Genomic DNA, 20,071 nt, shown 5'->3' with positions numbered 1-20,071 from the left:
CTTTAATAGAGCGAATGGAGCGTGAAAAATGAGGGGAAAAAACACACTACTTGTGCGCAAACCCAAAATGAATATTAATAATTCACATTTCAGTATTCTTCACACATCAGAATATGTTCTATTTATTCTCAAATATATATATATATATATGCTTTTTGGTTATTTACAATAAATACATTGTTAAACACTTTATTAAACATGAATACTGCATAAAAAATGTTTTCAATGCACTTATAGATAGGTCTATATATGTATACATATGTATTTGTGTTTATATGTGTTTTATTGTATATTTACTGTACATCTTTCAAATTCCAATGTTCTTTACTTACAGGAGAATGTTATTTTTATTCTTAAAGGGACATAATACTCATATGCTAAATCACTTGAAACTGATGCAGTATAACTGTAAAAAGCTGACAGGAAAATATCCCCTGAGCTTCTCTATGTAAAAAAGGAAGATATTTTACCTCACAATTTCCTCAGCTCAGCAGAGTAAGTTCTGTGTAAAAAGTTATACTCAGCTGCTCCCAGCTGCAGGTAAAAAAATTAAAAAAAATGAAGAAATGAACAGCAGCCAATCAGCATCAGCAGTGCTGAGGTCATGAACTCTTACTGTGATCTCATGAGATTTGACTTGACTCTCATGAGATTTCATTGTAAACTTCCTTTACCTGATTGGTGAAATAATATGAGAGTGCACGATGCTAGTCCCTTCAGATGTCCCAGGACAAACACACTAAAATGCTGCTTAGAAATCCTTTACAATGGGAGGTGGCTACTGAGGAACTTTTGAGGTAAAATATCTTTCTTTTTTACATAGAGATGTTCAGGTGATATTTTCTAATCAGCTTTTTACAGCTATGCTGCATCACTTTCAAGTGTTTAAACATTTGGGTATTATGGCTCTTTAAATACATCTTTCTAAATTCTGGAAACTGTTAATATGTTGATCTCCAAAATATATCAATACATTCATCCACTTCCAGTCACCACATGTACTACAGCGCCATCTACTGTTTATACTAGGGTGCTGCTACTCCGGTGCATTGACTTGCTAAGGTCACCAAGCATAGGAAACTATAAATTGTTTAAAGAGAAAGTACATCCCAGATTCAAAGAAACATATCATTTATTTGGTACACAAGTGCCTGGTTTATATCATTACAAACAAAACATATATACAAGCTTTGAACAACATGATCTATAGCATATAAGTACCTTTTAAATTTGTGTTGAAAAACTCCTCCTGTTTAGACTTCTATGGAGTTACTGTTATGATATCCACACATCTTTTATCATATACGTTCTTACATAAAATCTTTTACAAATATAATCTTTAAAATACAAATTAATGAATCCTTTCAAACTTTAAATGATGACGATAATAATAATAATACCAATACATATTACAAATATACTTTCTTGATTTTACCTTTTTTAAAGAGGAAACATTAAAAATTTAAAGGGACACGAAACCCATTTATTTTCCTTTATTATGCTTCTATGGCATACAATTTTAAACAGCCATCCAATTTACTTCTGTTATCTCTTTGTAGACTTTGTTAAGGGGACAGCAACGCACTACTGGGAGCTAGCTGAACACACCTGTTTAACCAAGAGGTATATATGTGTAGCCCTTAATCAGCAGCTTGCTCCCAGTAATCTATTGCTGCTCTTGAGACTCCCTAGGTATGATATTCAGCAAAGGATCCCAAAAGAACAAAGTAAATCAAATAATAGGAGTAAACAGTTTAGTTGTTTAAAATTGCATGCTCTATCCAAATCATGAAATTAATTTTGACTTTATTGTCTCTTCAACTCTTTACTTGTCAGTCCCCTAAGGTCGTACCTATGAGATCTGTAAGTATGGCTGACGTCCGGCACTAAGAAGAGGACTGTGAGCACAGCTGGAGCGCATAGCTGGGTTAAGTAGTAAATGATTAGCACATTTGACACTCCTGGTGCACTTTGTGTGTTCTACTTTCAGATCCAACTGCAGATGGGTTCTCTAAGCTTAGCGCAAAGGGTCTCATACTTCTTCTATTAATAGCCCGTACTATGCGACTTGAGCTAAGGGTAGCGCTATTTGTACCCTTAGTATCGGAAGTGACCTTGTGGCAGAACAGGCGCAGAGAAATTGTTAAAAGGCCTTTGATGAAAACACTCTGTGCTTGGTAATTCTTTATGGCATGTTTGTTCCTGACCTGCCCTCCTGGTTTTGACTTCAGCTTGTGTTCTGGATTATGTCTCTGGCCTGACCCTTGTTTGTATTCTGGTATTTTGTATTAATCTTTTGCCTGATCCTTCTGCTTAGACATTACTTAAATGTTACATTATTGCTTAGATGTTACTGCTGATTATGCTGGTTCCTGACCTCTGCCTGTTCCTTGACTATTCTCAAGCATGAAGCATGATTATGGTATTGTTTTCTTGGAAACAACTTTAACCTGTTCCTGACTTTCACCTTTAATTAATCTCCTGCAATATTGGTTCACACTCCTAATCAAAATAATTTCCTAAATTCCTTGTTAAAACTCCAAAGAATTATATAGTGAGAAATAATCTCTGATTCATAAATTAGTCTGTGGAGCTGGTTTAACCCCTTAATGACAGAGGACATACCAGGTACGTCATGGAAAAACATTCCCTTAATGACAATTGACGTACCTGGTACGTCCTCTGTTGTTAGAAGCGCTGGAAGCGATCATGATCGCTTCCAGCTGCTTACAAGGGATTGTAGTGATGCCTCAATATTGAGGCATCACTGCAATCCCTTATTTTACCCACCGATGCAGAAAGGGCCACTCTGTGGCCCTCTCTGCATTGGACTATAGCGATCACACATTCGTTGGTGGGTGGGAGCAGCTTCTGGGAGGACCGTTAATTATACGCTCCCGATCTGTGTTGTTATTTAGTATTTCCGGTAATTTCGGCGGTTGCGGCGGGGGGGGGGCGGGGGGGCGGGCGCAAAATATGACAATATATAACAAATGCAGATGCCTGGGGTCCTGGGGATCTTCTTTGAGTAGTAAGGGATCTGGGAGGGGGAGGGGTGTAGATTATTAAGGGGGGCCCAGCTACACTACAGAAAACATATTTTTCATCTAAAAAGTAAAAAAAAAAACTATTTTTGGGGGCAAATTGGGTACTGGCAGACAGCTGCCAGTACCCAAGATGGCGGCAAATAGGTAGAGGGGGAGGGTTAGAAAGATGTATGGGGGGATCAGGGAGGTTGTGGGGTAAGGGGGGATGCAGACTGCAGACAGTATGAAAAAATAAATAAAAAAAAATAAAAAATGATTTTTATTTCAGTACTGGCAGACTTTCTGCCAGTACTTAAGATGGCGGTGACAATTGTGAGGTGGGGGAGGGAAGAGAGCTGTTTGAGGGAGGTCAGGGGGGGATCAGGGGGTGGGAATGTGTCAGGTGGGAGGCTGATCTCTACACTAAAGCTAAAAGTTAACCCTACAAGCTACCTAATTAACCCCCTAACTGATGGGCATATTACAAGTGTGGTGCGCAGCAGCATTTAACGGCCTTATTATTACCAAAAAGCAACGCCAAAGCCATATATGTCTGCTATTTCTGAACAAAGGGGATCCCAGAGAAGCATTTACAACCATTTGTGCCATAATTACACAAGCTGTTTGTAAATAATTTCAGTGAGAAACCTAAAATTGTGAAAAATTTAAGTTTTTTTTTTTATTTGATTGTATTTGGCGGTGAAATGGTGGCATGAAATATACCAAAATGGGCCTAGATCAATAATTTGGGTTGTCTATTACACTACACTAAAGCTAAAATTAAACCTAAAAGCTCCCTACAAGCTCCCTAGTTAACCCCTTCACTGCTGGGCATAATACACGTGTGGTGTGCAGCGGCATTTAGCGGCCTTCTAATTACCAAAAAGCAACACCAAAGCCATATATGTCTGCTATTTCTGAACAAAGGGGATCCCAGAGAAGCATTTACAACCATTTATGCCATAATTGCACAAGATGTTTGTAAATAAATTCAGCGAGAAACTTAAAGTTTGTGAAAAAATTTGTGAAAAAGTCAACAATTTTTTTTATTTGATCACATTTGGCGGTGAAATGGTGGCATGAAATATACCAAAATGGGCCTAGATCAATACTTTGGGATGTCTTCTAAATAAAAATATATACATGTCAAGGGATATTCAGGGATTCCTGAAAGATATCAGTGTCCCAATGTAACTAGCGCTAATTTTAAAAAAAAGTGGTTTGGAAATAGCAAAGTGCTACTTGTATTTATGGCCCTATAACTTGCAAAAAAAGTAAAGAACATGTAAACATTGGGTATTTCTAAACTCAGGACAAAATTTAGAAACTATTTAGCATGGGTGTTTTTTGGTGGTTGTAGGTGTGTAACAGATTTTGGGGGTCAAAGTTAGAAAAAGTGTGTTTTTTTCCATTTTTTCCTCATATTTTGTATTTTTTTTTACAGTAAATTATAAGATATGATGGAAATAATGGTATATTTAGAAAGTCCATTTAATGGCGAGAAAAACGGTATATAATATGTGTGGGTAAAGTAAATGAGTAAGAGGAAAATTACAGCTAAACACAAACACTGCAGAAATTTAAAAATAGCCATTGTCATTAAGGGTAAGAAAATTGAAAAATGGTCCGGTCCTTAAGGGGTTAATAAAGTTTGAGGTAAATCACAATATATTATTGAATAAATTCCATTGGAGTAAGGAATTTAAGGTACTGGAGGAGAAATTAAAAAAGTTATGAAATTTAAGATACAGCCTATTTTTGTAATCTGTTATATGTTAGACAATTATACTGATGTATATAGAATATATATTGAGTGAAAATCATTTGATAAATTGATCACCTTTCTAAAAAAATAAATAAATAATATATTATAGTGCAGCGAGTTTGCCAGAATGTTCAAATTTTTAGTTGCTTGTATCTTTGTGATGCATGAACACATTTCTGTAGAAATTTGGCAGCTTCTGTGATTAGAAATGCTGGGGGAAAAAATAAGTAAATGGCTGAATATTTTAAGATTTATTAAGGGTTGAAAAATGTATTCTCAGTATAAAGAGATAATGAAACAATTATCAATATAAAAAGAGACAGGTACAAGACTAGCTAAATCTACAGGTTTATATATTTGATAATTTTCAGTAGAAACAAACAGTTGAATAAATAATTAAGACATGCTCACCAGCAATGTGGCAATAGACGTTTGTGGGAGGTGCAGTCCCAGATATTGATTTGTATTATGCTGTAGCCTTAAAGGGACATGAAACCCAAAAATATTTTTCGATGATTTTGAAAGAACATACAATTTTAAACAACTTTCCAATTTACTTCTATTAGCAAATTTGCTTCATTCTCTTGGTACATATTTTAACCCTATATATGCCTTATTAAAATCATCCTGATACATTAATGTGAATATAACTTGAATATACAAATAAAAAACCTTATCTACAAATAAAAACAATATACCAAAGATAGATTTAAAGAAACACTTAATAGTCTAATTCCTTATTCATGCCCAAGGGCTCTATTGAGTTAAGTGTATATATATCCAAAAGGCTTCCCCACATTTCAGAATGAATTCTCTATTACCTCCACGTCTGGGTTTTTTTACAAGATCAATGACTTGAAACCACACTTGACTGATATTATGGCCATATCTAAAAAAATGTGAGCACAAATAGTATCTGAGCAAAATAAAGTAGAGACCAAATTGAATGATATGGTTAATAACTTTCATTAAATATGTTACCCACCCTTCTAGTTAACTCCAACAAGAACTCAAACTTTGTAGAGATATAGGGTTAAAATATGTATACCTTGCAATACCACTAGATGGCACTATAAGATGCTATACCTGTCAAAAGAGGAGGGGCTATAATTAGTATTTAACCTGTGCACTTAATACAGACAAAGATGAATGATTAACGGTATTGACCCGAAACGTTGTATTTTTTTGACCCAGTGTGATGAAATAAAGGTCTTTTATACAAAGATAGAAAGTGAGATAAAAGAAGGCACCAACATAGTGCAGAAATCAATGGGGTAGGACACGCAATAAATGTAAGTCAATAATACTCACAAGATTTCAGACACTTGATAAGTGTCACAAGAGCCTCCTGGACCCTCAGAGTCGTCCAGCTAACTCCCACTCCAATGTGGTAAGATGAATCCGCTCGTAAATACCGGCTGTGATGGCTCCAATAGTGGTCTCGGCTTCAGACAGTATTTCAAACTGACAAACCTGTGGCCAGCTCAGGATTCAAATAAGCGGTCAGTGCTCACCCGTTGAGAGCCAATTAGCAAGACAATTCAAAGATGGGTGATGTAGTAGTAAAATAAAAGTTACCAGTTAAGAATAAAAGTTCATGGCTAAAATCTTAATACAATAAATAAGACTTTATTAGGCACAATGTTTCTCGGTCTGTACGTGACCGTTTCCTCAGGTGCAAAAGTGTATAATAAAATCACATCGCATGCACGTAGGTGTGTCCGAACACTGGGAGTTCCGTTTTAGTCACTTGACCAATAAGGTAATTGTAATGAGACACACCTCTCTAAGTCGTATATCATAGGTGTATACAAATAACCAATGAGGTGCTTACAATAAAACGCACCTCTCTACTACGTAATCTCGGTAAAGATGTTGTTTGCAGTGTAGTGTAGAGCCAAAATCGGCCCATATTACCTATGGTTAGAGTGTCTAATGAGATGTATTGTAACTGCCAGATCGGACATACCTACTATCATATTATGCTTATAGCAAGATAGATATAAAACATTACTTAAAAAAACAAATTACTAATTATAAACATATCATATAATGCAAATTGATAAAAATAGAAAGCTAAGTCATTGATACCATAATATGGCTATATCTAAAAGTCATCTGAATTAATACAAAATTAAATGCATCGCATGTACGTGTTTAACTTTGCATGTCACTCAAAAATCATGAACGATAACCATGATAGTAAAAAATAATATATATTTAAACTATATATTATTATTAAAAAAGTACATAATGCATGTTACGTCCTCTTAAAGGGGTACATATGGACTACCATGCTTATGAGAATAATATTATAAAATATATTAAAATGATATAATCTATATATAGCCTCAACTACTAAATGGAAATGTAAAACTAGATCCAGTCCCTAATACGTGTTAATACAAACAGCTTGTAGCTGATATAAAGGCCCCATTGGTGGGGTCCAAGGGCAACCGTGGCATAACTTATTTCTGTTAATAAACGGACTACATAGCTTTCACATATCATATAAAATGAGGAGATCACTAATATTATAAATAACCAAAAGGTGTCAATATAGTGGTTTGGAGTATTGCTAGGGGATACACAAATGTAGATGGATTATAAAAAGCAGAGCGATCTCAAGCTCAACTCACATATTGATGTTAATATTGGATGTGGAGAAAATTACATATAGACTATATGGTTATCAATTTATCACAGTCATCAATGACTGTACCCCCTGCATACCAAGGGTATCTACAACTATAAAGATATATCTATATTTGGAGGTTAAGCCTCCTGTCTAACTTGTATAAGACCGATAATGTATATATACTCTAGTGGTCTTACAAAGGGAAAAGTTAACAAATAATAAAATATATAGACACATATATATACACCATATTATAAGGTGGGTTGATCAAAATAATTCGCCTCAGTGAGTATCTGCATATTAGATGTCGTTGAGCTGACATCTTGACAATTTTTATTGTAACCATATATGGAGTATATTAGTTAAAAGCAGCCATATCAATATTTGCATTTAAGCCGCCAGGAGACAAAGTTCGCATTTTCCAAATCCAGAAAGTCTCCCTTTGTCTTAAATGCAGATATCTGTTCCTACCCCATTTGGGGTTCATTTGTTCTAAAGGAAAAATACTAAACAAATTGGATGTACCTGTATGGCAATGATTGGCATGTCTAGGGACACTGTGGTTGGCAATATTTTTACTGATATTTCTTAGATGTTCACCCCATCTTTTTTTGAGGGGTCCCGAGGTCCTTCCCACGTATTGAACCCCACAATTACATTCTAACAAATAGACTACGAATGCTGAATCACACGTAAAGTGTGTTTTGATGTGAAATTTTTCCTTACTTACATGAGATACAAATTCAGTTCTCTTATTGTTGGTGTATTGACACAATCCACAATTGGCCCTATTGCATTTGAAAAAACCTGGTTTACTTAGAAAACTATTACCAAGTTGACTTGTTTTTTTGCCAGTCAAAACCTTTTTCTTCATTACAATCTTACTGGGAGCTAGTAGATTTTTTAATGTGGGGGCACGTCTAAAAGTACAAACGGGCGAATTCCCTATACTCTCCCTCAGCAAAGGGTCCCCTGTCAAAATGTGCCAGTGTTTACCTAAAATATTTTTAATTTTATTGTGATTGTTATTAAATTGTGTTATAAATCTGACCTTCTCATTCACCTTAACAGGTCCCCTGGTTGCATTTGATGTAATCTCCTTATTTTTTACAAAGAAATCCTCTCTGCATTTATTTGTAGCTCTCATGTAGCTATTCTCAATTAGATCTAAGGGGTAATGTTTCTCAATAAACCTTTTTTTCAGTATACTCGCCTGCATGTCATAAGTTGCTAGATCTGTGCAATTCCTGCGAATTCTACAAAATTGATTATAGGGGATATTTTTCTTCCAAGGTAAGTGGTGGTTGCTGTTATAGTTTAAGTAACTATTTGCATCCACTGACTTAAAAAAAGTTTTGGTGGATATATTCCCATGTTAGTATTAAGTCCAAAAATTCTATGCTATTGTCCTCCAATTTAGAAGTAAACTCTAGGCCCAATGAATTCCTATTTAAACTGTCAATGAAATTCTGAGCTTCTAAGGCATCACCCTCCCAGATGAACAGGAGATCATCTATAAAACGGCCATAGAAGACTAGGTTCGCCCCATACGAGGATGGATAGATGTAATGTTCCTCAAAAAATCCCATGAAGAGATTAGCAAAACTAGGGGCGAACCTAGTCCCCATGGCCGTTCCCTTTATCTGCAAATAAAATTTCTCTTGGTAAACAAAATAATTATTTTCCAATACGAAGGATATACATTCCAATAAAAAATCCCTTTGTTTGACTGGCATGTAGATGTCTCTCTTTAAATAGTATTCAATGGCTTGAATTCCCAGATGGTGAGCTATACCTGTCAAAAGAGGAGGGGCTATAATTAGTATTTAACCTGTGCACTTAATACAGACAAAGATGAATGATTAACGGTATTGACCCGAAACGTTGTATTTTTTTGACCCAGTGTGATGAAATAAAGGTCTTTTATACAAAGCCTGGACAGTGCTGCGGTACATATAAGTGGACTCACTTACACACAAACACATAGAGATCACATGCAAACAAACATGTACATTTTTTACTAAAAAAACACAGGAAATTCAATTACAAATATTTAATTTAATGCCAGAGTTTTAGTTTCCAATCAAATATTAAAAAGCATGGAGATTCCTCATTTTTTTTTTATTTAAGTTTGGTAATTTAAAATCTGGAATAAGTGTTCTACATCAAAAGGGCCATTACATTGAAAAATATACATGCTCTCATTATTTTATTTTTTTCTTATAAAATGTTCTTTAACAGTCAAGCATAAGGAAAATGCAATGTCAGGTATATACAGTATGACAGACAATGCTCTCTCTAATATACGATATACACTCTGTACACTTTCTTCTAATAGTCACATACTTCAACTGACCTAGCTGTCCCCATGATATCTGAATAGTACAATATGTTCAACTTCTGTCTGTGTGTAGAATAGATAAGCAGGAGATCTCACAACTGACAAATCTGTGACCCAAAAAAGAGCACATTTTTGGTGGAATTAAGCCCTTTCCTTATACAGTCCATAGACTGAAATAAAAATACCAGAAAAAACTGCAAACAATTGCTGTGGGGGATTTTTAATATCCTTTAATATTTAATATCAATACAGAGATACATAACATTATTCTTAGCTCATTTTCAATATGGATATTATGAGCCATTGTGTTAGACCTTATAAAACTGATCTCTCTTCCACATAGCAGTCTCCTTTAGCAGAAGCAATTACACCATTCTCATGATACATATTTGGATAACCTATAGCAAAATTTATTTTAATTTAAATCATTATTTAAATTTCACATTGTGTCAGTGTTACAGGATTTAAACATAAGTTATTAATATTGCTTTATGAAATATAGGCTTGGATTATTGTGCTTCAGTTTTCTTGAAGTCTGCATACATTAGCATTTACAGAAAAGTAAGTCTAAGCATTGAAATGTGATTATGGTTGATCTGATAACATTAGAAGGCAAGGATTCATTCTGTTTAATTCTTTATTCATGCATCTTGTAAGCAAAAAATCCATTTATTATCTCTATAAATTGAGGCAGAAAGGTTACCTTTTGTATACTTACTTGCAACATTCTATTTTACTTTCAGTTTTTTTTTTCCATTTTGGAAAGGATAATAGTTGCACTGAAGTGTTTGTTTCATTTTTTACACCTTTCTGCTAGTAAATGAGTTCAGTGACATCTAGTGGTAATCCAAGTAAACAGCATCCCATAAAATAAAGTAAACACTTTGAGATTTTGGGGCATATTTATCAAGCTCCGTATGCCCCGTGTTTCCAGTGAGCTTTCAGGTTTGACGAAAACAGAAGTTATGAAGCAGCGGTCTATAGGCCGCTGCTTCATAACCTGTCCACCTGCTATGAGGCGGCGGACAGAAATCAACCCGATCTAATACGATCGGGTTGATTGACACAGAATCTGCAGGGGGCGGTATTGCACCAGCAGTTCACAACAACTGCTGGTGCAATGATAAATACAGAGAGCGTATGCTGTCGGCATTTATCGATGTACAGAGGACATGATCCGCAATATCGGATCATATCTGCTCGCACCATATTAAATAGGCCCCTTTTTATATATAGGGCCAGATTAAAAGTGGAGCAGTAATTTAATGCTCCCACTCCCTTGCTAACTCTGCTAGAAGTAATTGTTGATGTACCCATAGAAGTCAATGGCGCAAAAAAAACACACCATATTCGCGTGCAAACCGACATGACAATATTAATATTTCACATTCCATAACCTGTCTGCCTGCTCTGAGGTGGCGGACAGAAATCAACCCAGATTGGGTTGATTGACACCCAATCTGCAGGGGGCGGTATTGCACCAGCAGTTCACAACAACTGCTGATGCAATGATAAATACAGAGAGCGTATGCTGTCTGCATTTATCAATGTACAGAGGACATGATCCGCAATATCGGATCATGTCCACTCGCACCATATTAAATAGGCCCCTTTGTGTATATAGGGCCAGATTAAAAGTGGAGCAGTAATTTAATGTTCCCACTCCCTTGCTAACTCTGCTAGAAGTAATTGTTGATGTATTACCCATAGAAGTCAATGGCGCAAAAAAAAAGACAGTTAGAAGACCCCAATGTATATAAAAAGGTCAGCTACAATCCTCGTATTGATTTTCAAAAGCAATTATTTAAACTCCTTAATGAAGGTAAAAGAAATGGATTTATTGATGCACCTACATTTGATTATCTGTATGTTGAATTTCCCAGAACGGCTGTGTTTTATCATCTACCCAAGACACATAAAGGTCTAGATAATATTAAAGGTAGACCTATCATTTCAGGCAATGGCTCCTTGTTGGAGCATGTGTCAGAATGGGTAGATGATATACTACAGCCGTTTGTTCTCTCTCTGTATCGCTTTATTCATCGATCCCTCATCTTATTGGTCTACAAGCTATTGAATATTATCTAGACAAAGACAATAAACTGGAGAATGCCTTTAAGAAATATATACTGAAGGTTATAGAATTTTTATTGGAACACAATAGCTTTACATTTGAAAATGATCACTATATTCAAAAACAAGGGACTGCGATGGGGGCGAAATTTGCGCCCTCATACACAAACCTGGTCATGGGCTGGCTTGAAGAAACATACATATACAGCGACAATAATCCTTTTCGTGAGCATGTGATTTATTATAAGAGATTTATAGACGATCTCGTTTTAATATGGGAAGCAGATGAGAATAAAGCAAATGAATTTCTAAATTGTCTCAATAGCAACCAGATGGGGTTAACTTTCACAAAGGAGTGGAATAAAACCAAAATACATTTTTTGGACATTACACTACTTGGTGAAACCGATCACAATTGTGTAAACACTACTTTATACCGTAAACCAATTGCTGGTAATGCATTACTTTATGCAACCAGTAGTCATCCTAAACATGTCTTTAAAGGCATCATTAAAGGACAAATGATGCGGGTAAAACACAATTGTTCGAAAAATACTGATTACATTAAGGAAAGTACTGAATTGGCTGATCGCCTCATAAATAGAGGCTATCATAAAAAGGAGGTTCTTAAGACTAAGAAGGAAGCTGATGGATACAAGAGAGAAGATCTATTATGAAATAAAAAAGAAAGAAAAAATTATGACAGACCTACATTCATCACTAAATATTCTAACCAATACAATGACATTTGTGGCATTGTTAACAAGTATCTTCCGATTCTTTATGGAGATGAAACATTAAAAGAAATTATTGGTGATGGTTGTAGATTTGTCTATACCAAAAATAATACCTTAGCTAATACTCTCTCTCCTAGGGGTCGATCCGATATAAAGCGTCGCCCGCAAAAGCCGGCGACGCCAATATTTGCGCGGATTTGGTATCACATATACGGCGTAACCTAGAAGTTACGCGCGTATATTTCTGCCGTCGCCTGCAGTTTTTTGGGCCATAGGCAGGTATACCAAACCCGCGCAGTTTGGTATCCAATATGCAGCGTAAGGACTTACGTGGCGAAAATGGAGAAAACTTACTCCATTTTCACCTCGCCACAAAAAGCAGCCGTAAGAAGCCTTACGCTGACTATTGGAGCCCCGTAACTCCCTAAACTAACTAGAAAATAAACCTAACACCTAACGCATGCGCAATGTCTATCTCCCTGTCAACCGCGATCTGCTAAAATAAACCTAACACCTAACGCATGCGCAATGTCTATCTACCTGTCAACCGCGATCCCCCCCCCCCCCCGAAATCCCTAATAAAGTTATTACCCCCTAAACCGCCGCTCCCGGACCCCGCCGCCATCTACATAAACTAACCCCCTACTGTGAGCCTCTAAAACCGCCGCCATCTACCTTATCTATCCCCTAATCTGACCCCTTACACCGCCGCCACCTATATAAAAATGATTAACCCCTAATGTAAGCCCCTTACACCGCCGCCATCTCTATTAAAATGATTAACCCCTAATTTAATCTACCTACCCCGCCGCCAGCTATATTATCTATATTAACCCTAAGTATATTATAGTTAATATAGGTATTACATTATATATATTAACTATATTAACCCTAATTATATTAGGGTTAATATAGTTAATATAGTTACTATAGTATTTATATTAACTATATTAACTCTATCTAACCCTAACTAAATTTATATTAAATTAATCTAATTCATTTATAAACTAAAATGTTCCTATTTAAATCTAAATACTTACCTATAAAATAAACCCTAAGATAGCTACAATATAATTAATATTTACATTGTAGCTATGTTAGGGTTAATATTTATTTTACAGGTAAATTGTTAATTATTTTAACTAGGTATAATAGCTATTAAATAGTTATTAACTATTTAATATCTACCTAGTTAAAATAATTACCCAATTACCTGTAAAATAAATCCTAACCTAAGTTACAAATACACCTACACTATCAATAAATTTAATAAACTACTAACATCTATCTAAAAATACAATTAAATTAACTAAACTAAATTACAAAAAAAAACAAACACTAAATTACAAAAAATAAAAAAAAGATTACAAGATATTTAAGCTAATTACACCTATTCTAAGCCCCCTAATAAAATAATAAACCCCCAAAATAAAAAAAATTCCCTGCCCTATTCTAAATTCAAAAAATTTCAAAGCTCTTTACCCTACCAGCCCTTAAAAGGGCCTTTTGTGGGGCATGCCCCAAAGAATTCAGCTCTTTTGCATACAACAAATACAACCCCCCCCCCCATTACAACCCACCACCCACATACCCCTATTCTAAACCCACCCAAACCCCCCTTAAAAAAGCCTAACACTACCCCCCTGAAGATCTCCCTACCTTGTCTTCACCACACCGGGCCGAACTCCTGATCCGATCCGGGCGATGTCGTCCTCCAAGCGGCAAAGAAGAATTCTTCCTCCGGCGACGTCTTCCTCCAAGCGGCAGCAAAGTCTTCATTCTTCCGGCGGCATCTTCAATCTTCTTTCTTCGCTCCGCCGCCGCGGAGCATCCATCCCGGCCGACTGCTGAACTTGGAATGATGTACCTTTAAATGACGTCATCCAAGATGGCGTCCGCCGAATTCCGATTGGCTGATAGGATTCTATCAGCCAATCGGAATTAAGTTAAAAAAATCTGATTGGCTGATTGAATCAGCCAATCAGATTCAAGTTCAATCCGATTGGCTGATTGGATCAGCCAATCGGATTGAGCTCGCATTCTATTGGCTGTTCCGATCAGCCAATAGAATGCGAGCTCAATCTGATTGGCTGATCCAATCAGCCAATCGGATTGAACTTGAATCTGATTGGCTGATTCAATCAGCCAATCAGATTTTTTTAACTTAATTCCGATTGGCTGATAGAATCCTATCAGCCAATCGGAATTCGGCGGACGCCATCTTGGATGACGTCATTTAAAGGTACATCATTCCAAGTTCAGCAGTCGGCCGGGATGGATGCTCCGCGGCGGCGGAGCGAAGAAAGAAGATTGAAGATGCCGCCGGAAGAATGAAGACTTTGCTGCCGCTTGGAGGAAGACGTCGCCGGAGGAAGAATTCTTCTTTGCCGCTTGGAGGAAGACATCGCCGGAGGAAGAATTCTTCTTTGCCGCTTGGAGGAAGACATCGCCCGGATCAGATCAGGAGTTCGGCCCGGTGTGGTGAAGACAAGGTAAGGAGATCTTCAGGGGGGTAGTGTTAGGCTTTTTTAAGGGGGGTTTGGGTGGGTTTAGAATAGGGGTATGTGGGTGGTGGGTTGTAATGGGGGGGGGGTATTGTATTTGTTGTATGCAAAAGAGCTGAATTCTTTGGGGCATGCCCCACAAAAGGCCCTTTTAAGGGCTGGTAAGGTAAAGAGCTTTGAAATTTGTTGAATTTAGAATAGGGCAGGGAATTTTTTTTATTTTGGGGGTTTATTATTTTATTAGGGGGCTTAGAATAGGTGTAATTAGCTTAAATATCTTGTAATCTTTTTTTTATTTTTTGTAATTTAGTGTTTGTTTGTTTTTGTAATTTAGTTTAGTTAATTTAATTGTATTTTTAGATAGATGTTAGTAGTTTATTAAATTTATTGATAGTGTAGGTGTATTTGTAACTTAGGTTAGGATTTATTTTACAGGTAATTGGGTAATTATTTTAACTAGGTAGATATTAAATAGTTAATAACTATTTAATATCTATTATACCTAGTTAAAATAATTAACAATTTACCTGTAAAATAAATATTAACCCTAACATAGCTACAATGTAATTATTAATTATATTGTAGCTATCTTAGGGTTTATTTTATAGGTAAGTATTTAGATTTAAATAGGAACATTTTAGTTTATAAATGAATTAGATTAATTTAATATAAATTTAGTTAGGGTTAGATAGAGTTAATATAGTTAATATAAATACTATAGTAACTATATTAACCCTAATATAATTAGGGTTAATATAGTTAATATATATAATGTAATACCTATATTAACTATAATATACTTAGGGTTAATATAGATAATATAGCTGGCGGCGGGGTAGGTAGATTAAATTAGGGGTTAATCATTTTAATAGAGATGGCGGCGGTGTAAGGGGCTTACATTAGGGGTTATATAATTTTAATATAGATGGCGGCGGTGTTAGGGGCTCACTTTAGGGGGTTATAGATATAATATAGCTGGCGGCGGGGTACGGGAGCGGCGGTTTAGGGGTTAATAATTTTATTAGGTTGCGGCGGGGTAAAGGAGCGGCGGTTTAGGGGTTAATAGCATTTTTATTGTTAGGCTAGTGAGGGGGGATAGCGGATAGAGGGTTAGACGTGTCGGGCTATGTTAGGGAGGCGTGTTAGACAGTGCGGGCTATGTTAGGGAGGCGTGTTAGACAGTGCGGGTGTTTTAGACTTTAGTCAGGTTTTATAGGCGCCGGCAGATTCTAACGTGGCGCAAGTCACTGGCGACGCCAGAAATTTGTACTTACGCAGATTTCTGGACATCGCTGGTTTGTGAGACTTACGGCACGTTAGCATCTGACGGCGACCTATATGGGATGGCTCGAGTTGCGAGCTGAAACTGCGGGCGACGCCGGTTCCCTCGCTTGCGCCGCAAACTGCGATCGATATCTGATCGCGCCCCTAGTATGTTAAGGAATACACAAACACATACTAACTCTAGTTCATGGTTACAACATAATGGAAGCTTTAAATGTGGTAGTAACTGCTGCAAAGCGTGTGAATACCAAAATGTAACAGACACATTCACTTCATATGTGAAGGGAGAATCTTTCAAAATACAGGGCTGCTTAAATTGCAGCTCTACTTATGTTATATATCTTGCAGAATGTAAATCGTGTAGGGGTCAATACGTAGGACTTACTACTCGCGATGTGAGAACGCGCATCAGAGAACATCTAGGGGACATTAGAAATAAAGTCCCCTGCTCTGAATTGAGTAGACACTTTATAGAAGTACATGATCAATCAGTAAGATCTTTCAGCTGGAATATAATTGAGGCTATTAAGACCCCAGTGAGAGGAGGTGATATTCCCAAATTTTGGGAAGACAAGAAGTCAACTGGATGTTCAAACTCAAGACTCAAATCCCATATGGATTTAATTCGGAGTTTGACCTTATTAATTTTTGGAGTTAAACACAAAACATATGTAAAGAAACAATAAATATCATCATACCACCATATTAAATATCTTATTCAAATATATGGTTAAAGCTTTCCTTATTTGTCTATCTATATACATGAAATTGCATCTATGGGAAAATTATATGTTTACTGTGGCTATATATTCCTTTAGAATTTATTTTATACTATCTATCTATAGTCTATACAACTATTCATGAACTGTTTGTGTTCATTTTCCTTTGTTTCAATTTCACTGTTGTTTCTTTATATACGTTTTGGGGGATAATGAATTTTTAGACGTGATAGTGTTTCATAAACTGAATTTAATAAAATACTACGTATTTTTAAGAGACATTAGAATTATTTCAATTGTCTTTAGTCTCTTTTAAGCCCCCTTTTTTAGATCACGTTATATAGTGGGGCTGCTATAGCCCTGTGGTTAGGTTCATTGCCCCTGAACACATAGGTTGCTGGTTCGAACCTGGTCTATAGGATTAAAATATATCCTTAAATGTATATATTGGTAGATACATTTTTATATATAATGGTCTATTGCAAATTCCGTATATCATTCTTTAAAAGGAGATCTTTATATGTATATATATCAAAAATGACCAATGTATAAAATTTCACTCTGTTTTTTCTGTGTGCACAAAATGCACTTGTAACAGATAACCAAGGATTGTTATATGTAGCAGCTAAAACTAATGCTTTCCGATATACCTATAACATTGTTGTTCTTTGCTTGCTAGTATACAGCTGAATTAGTTTAATTAATTAAGTAATTGATTTCATATGTATATAAAGACCTTAGAATGTCTGTCTGCTACAGTCTATGATTACGGCAACAGCTAGCCGAAACGCGTAAGACTGATCTACACATTCTTCTTTTAAGTCTTTTAGGCATTTTTTCGCTGTTTTTTAAATTTTGATTCAATAAAGCCTGTTATTTTATTAACCTCTTGGGACTCCTGCCATTACATTTTTTCCTATTTCATTACTAAGGGCTGTGAGGAGCCCGGTGCTACCTGTCCCAGAGGTAAGGTAGAGCCCTATACTGTGCCTTGGAGCCGCTGGCTGTGGAGGATTGTCTAAAGAAAATATTGGAGAAGCTGACGTCACGTCCGGATGGAAGTCCCGTACCCGCATTGTAGTTGAACCGAAGGAGAAGTGAGTTTGAAGGTCGCGCCTAATAGCGTGGCCATCCTTCTATCTGGATTCAGGTTTCTTTGCCTACCTGGGAGGACACAGGAACCTCTAGCCTGCACCGACAGGAGTACCAGGAGAAGGGCCAACACTACCTCGCGTAAGTACGGGTGAAGCCCGAGACGTGACAGCTCAATTTATCTCGCTCTATGATTATTAGTGACCGCCGTGTCAAGTACTTTAAGTGGTTGTTGATATTCCTTATTATCCCCACCTCTCATTGACTTTATGAGGCTCTTACATTTATGTTCTGTATACACAGCGTGATACTGTCTATTTTCTGCAAAAAAAACCCACCATATTTGCGTGCAAACCGACATGACAATATTAATATTTCACATTCCAATGTTCTTCACATAGCAGAATATGTTCTGTTTATTCATAAATACATATTTCTACATATATCTGTTGGTATTTTGGTAATATATATATATATATATATATATATATATATATATATATATATATATATATATATATATATATATATACCTATATATGTATATAACAGTCAAAAGAAGAAGGATTCATACAACTGCACAACAAAATAAAGCAAACACTCTGCATGAAAGCCTCTTCCCTCTGCAGTTCCCGCAAAGTCCCAAAGTGCTGACAGCAAAATACTGCTGAACTCGCTCAGCAAACAGCCATACGTATCAGTCTGTTCGACTTTGGCGGTACAAAAGTGGGACCTTACAGGACAGCCCGTGCCCAACACAGCAATTTGCTGCGCCCACTCACCGCTTCTTTCGTGTCTCCTTCGACTTGATGTAACTGGGATCTCCTCTTGACCGTACACACATAGTTGCGGCCTTCCACTGAGGCACCGGGAGGCGTGTCTCCTCACGTGGTCTCCACTAGCCAACCAACGCCTGTCTCAGTTACAACCGTATAATTTCAATCCGGGATAGAATATACTGCTGCAGGGCACAGAGTGCAGAGTGTGCGAGCTTCCCTTCACTCTTGGATGTCCTAGATAGTATATTAACTTGAAAGGAAGATGATATCCAAAAATATCATCTTCCTTTCAAGTTTTTATATGTATATATATATATATATATATATATATATATATATATATATATATATATATATATATATATATATATATAATTATATAAAGCTATAGATATAAACATATATATATATATAGGAATATCTATTTATAAACACATAAAACATATTCTACTGTGTGCAGAACATTGGAATATGAAATATTTACAGTAAATACAGTATAACACTTTATTAAACATAAATATTGTATAATAAGTATGCTTTTACATGTTTTCATCTACTTGACTGCAAAGGGCTCCAATGCACTCCAATGTCTATATATGTATACATTTGTATTTATGTCTATATTTGTATATATGTCTGTAAATATATAAATACATATATAAATACATATGTACACATATGCATAAATATATATATATATATATACATATATATATATATATATATATATATATATATATATATATATATATATATATATATATATATATAAATAATACATATACATATTTAGACATGTATATGTATGTATCTCATGCAATGTTTTATAATAATATTTATTAGATAGTGTTATTATGAGTGTAATTGTACTGTTATATGTATTTTTTATGTGTTTTGTGACACTTTTTGTTTTGCAAAACAGTTAATCAGAACTCTGAGTATGCGCTATCCCGATGTGATTTAACTTCAATTGCGCTCAAGCGATTGCGCTTACTTTCAACTTGTAATACAAGTGCTACATCAGACATGCACAAACACCTGCAGTAAACCCTTTTTCTCTTGTGCATAACTGTTAGTGCGCCAATTGTAATCTTACCCAAAATGTTTAGATAT

This window comes from Bombina bombina, chromosome 3 (assembly GCF_027579735.1).
Source record: "Bombina bombina isolate aBomBom1 chromosome 3, aBomBom1.pri, whole genome shotgun sequence".
Lineage (NCBI taxonomy): Eukaryota > Metazoa > Chordata > Amphibia > Anura > Bombinatoridae > Bombina > Bombina bombina.
The sequence above is the reverse complement of the archived record's forward strand: the minus strand, read 5'-3'. Positions refer to the sequence as shown.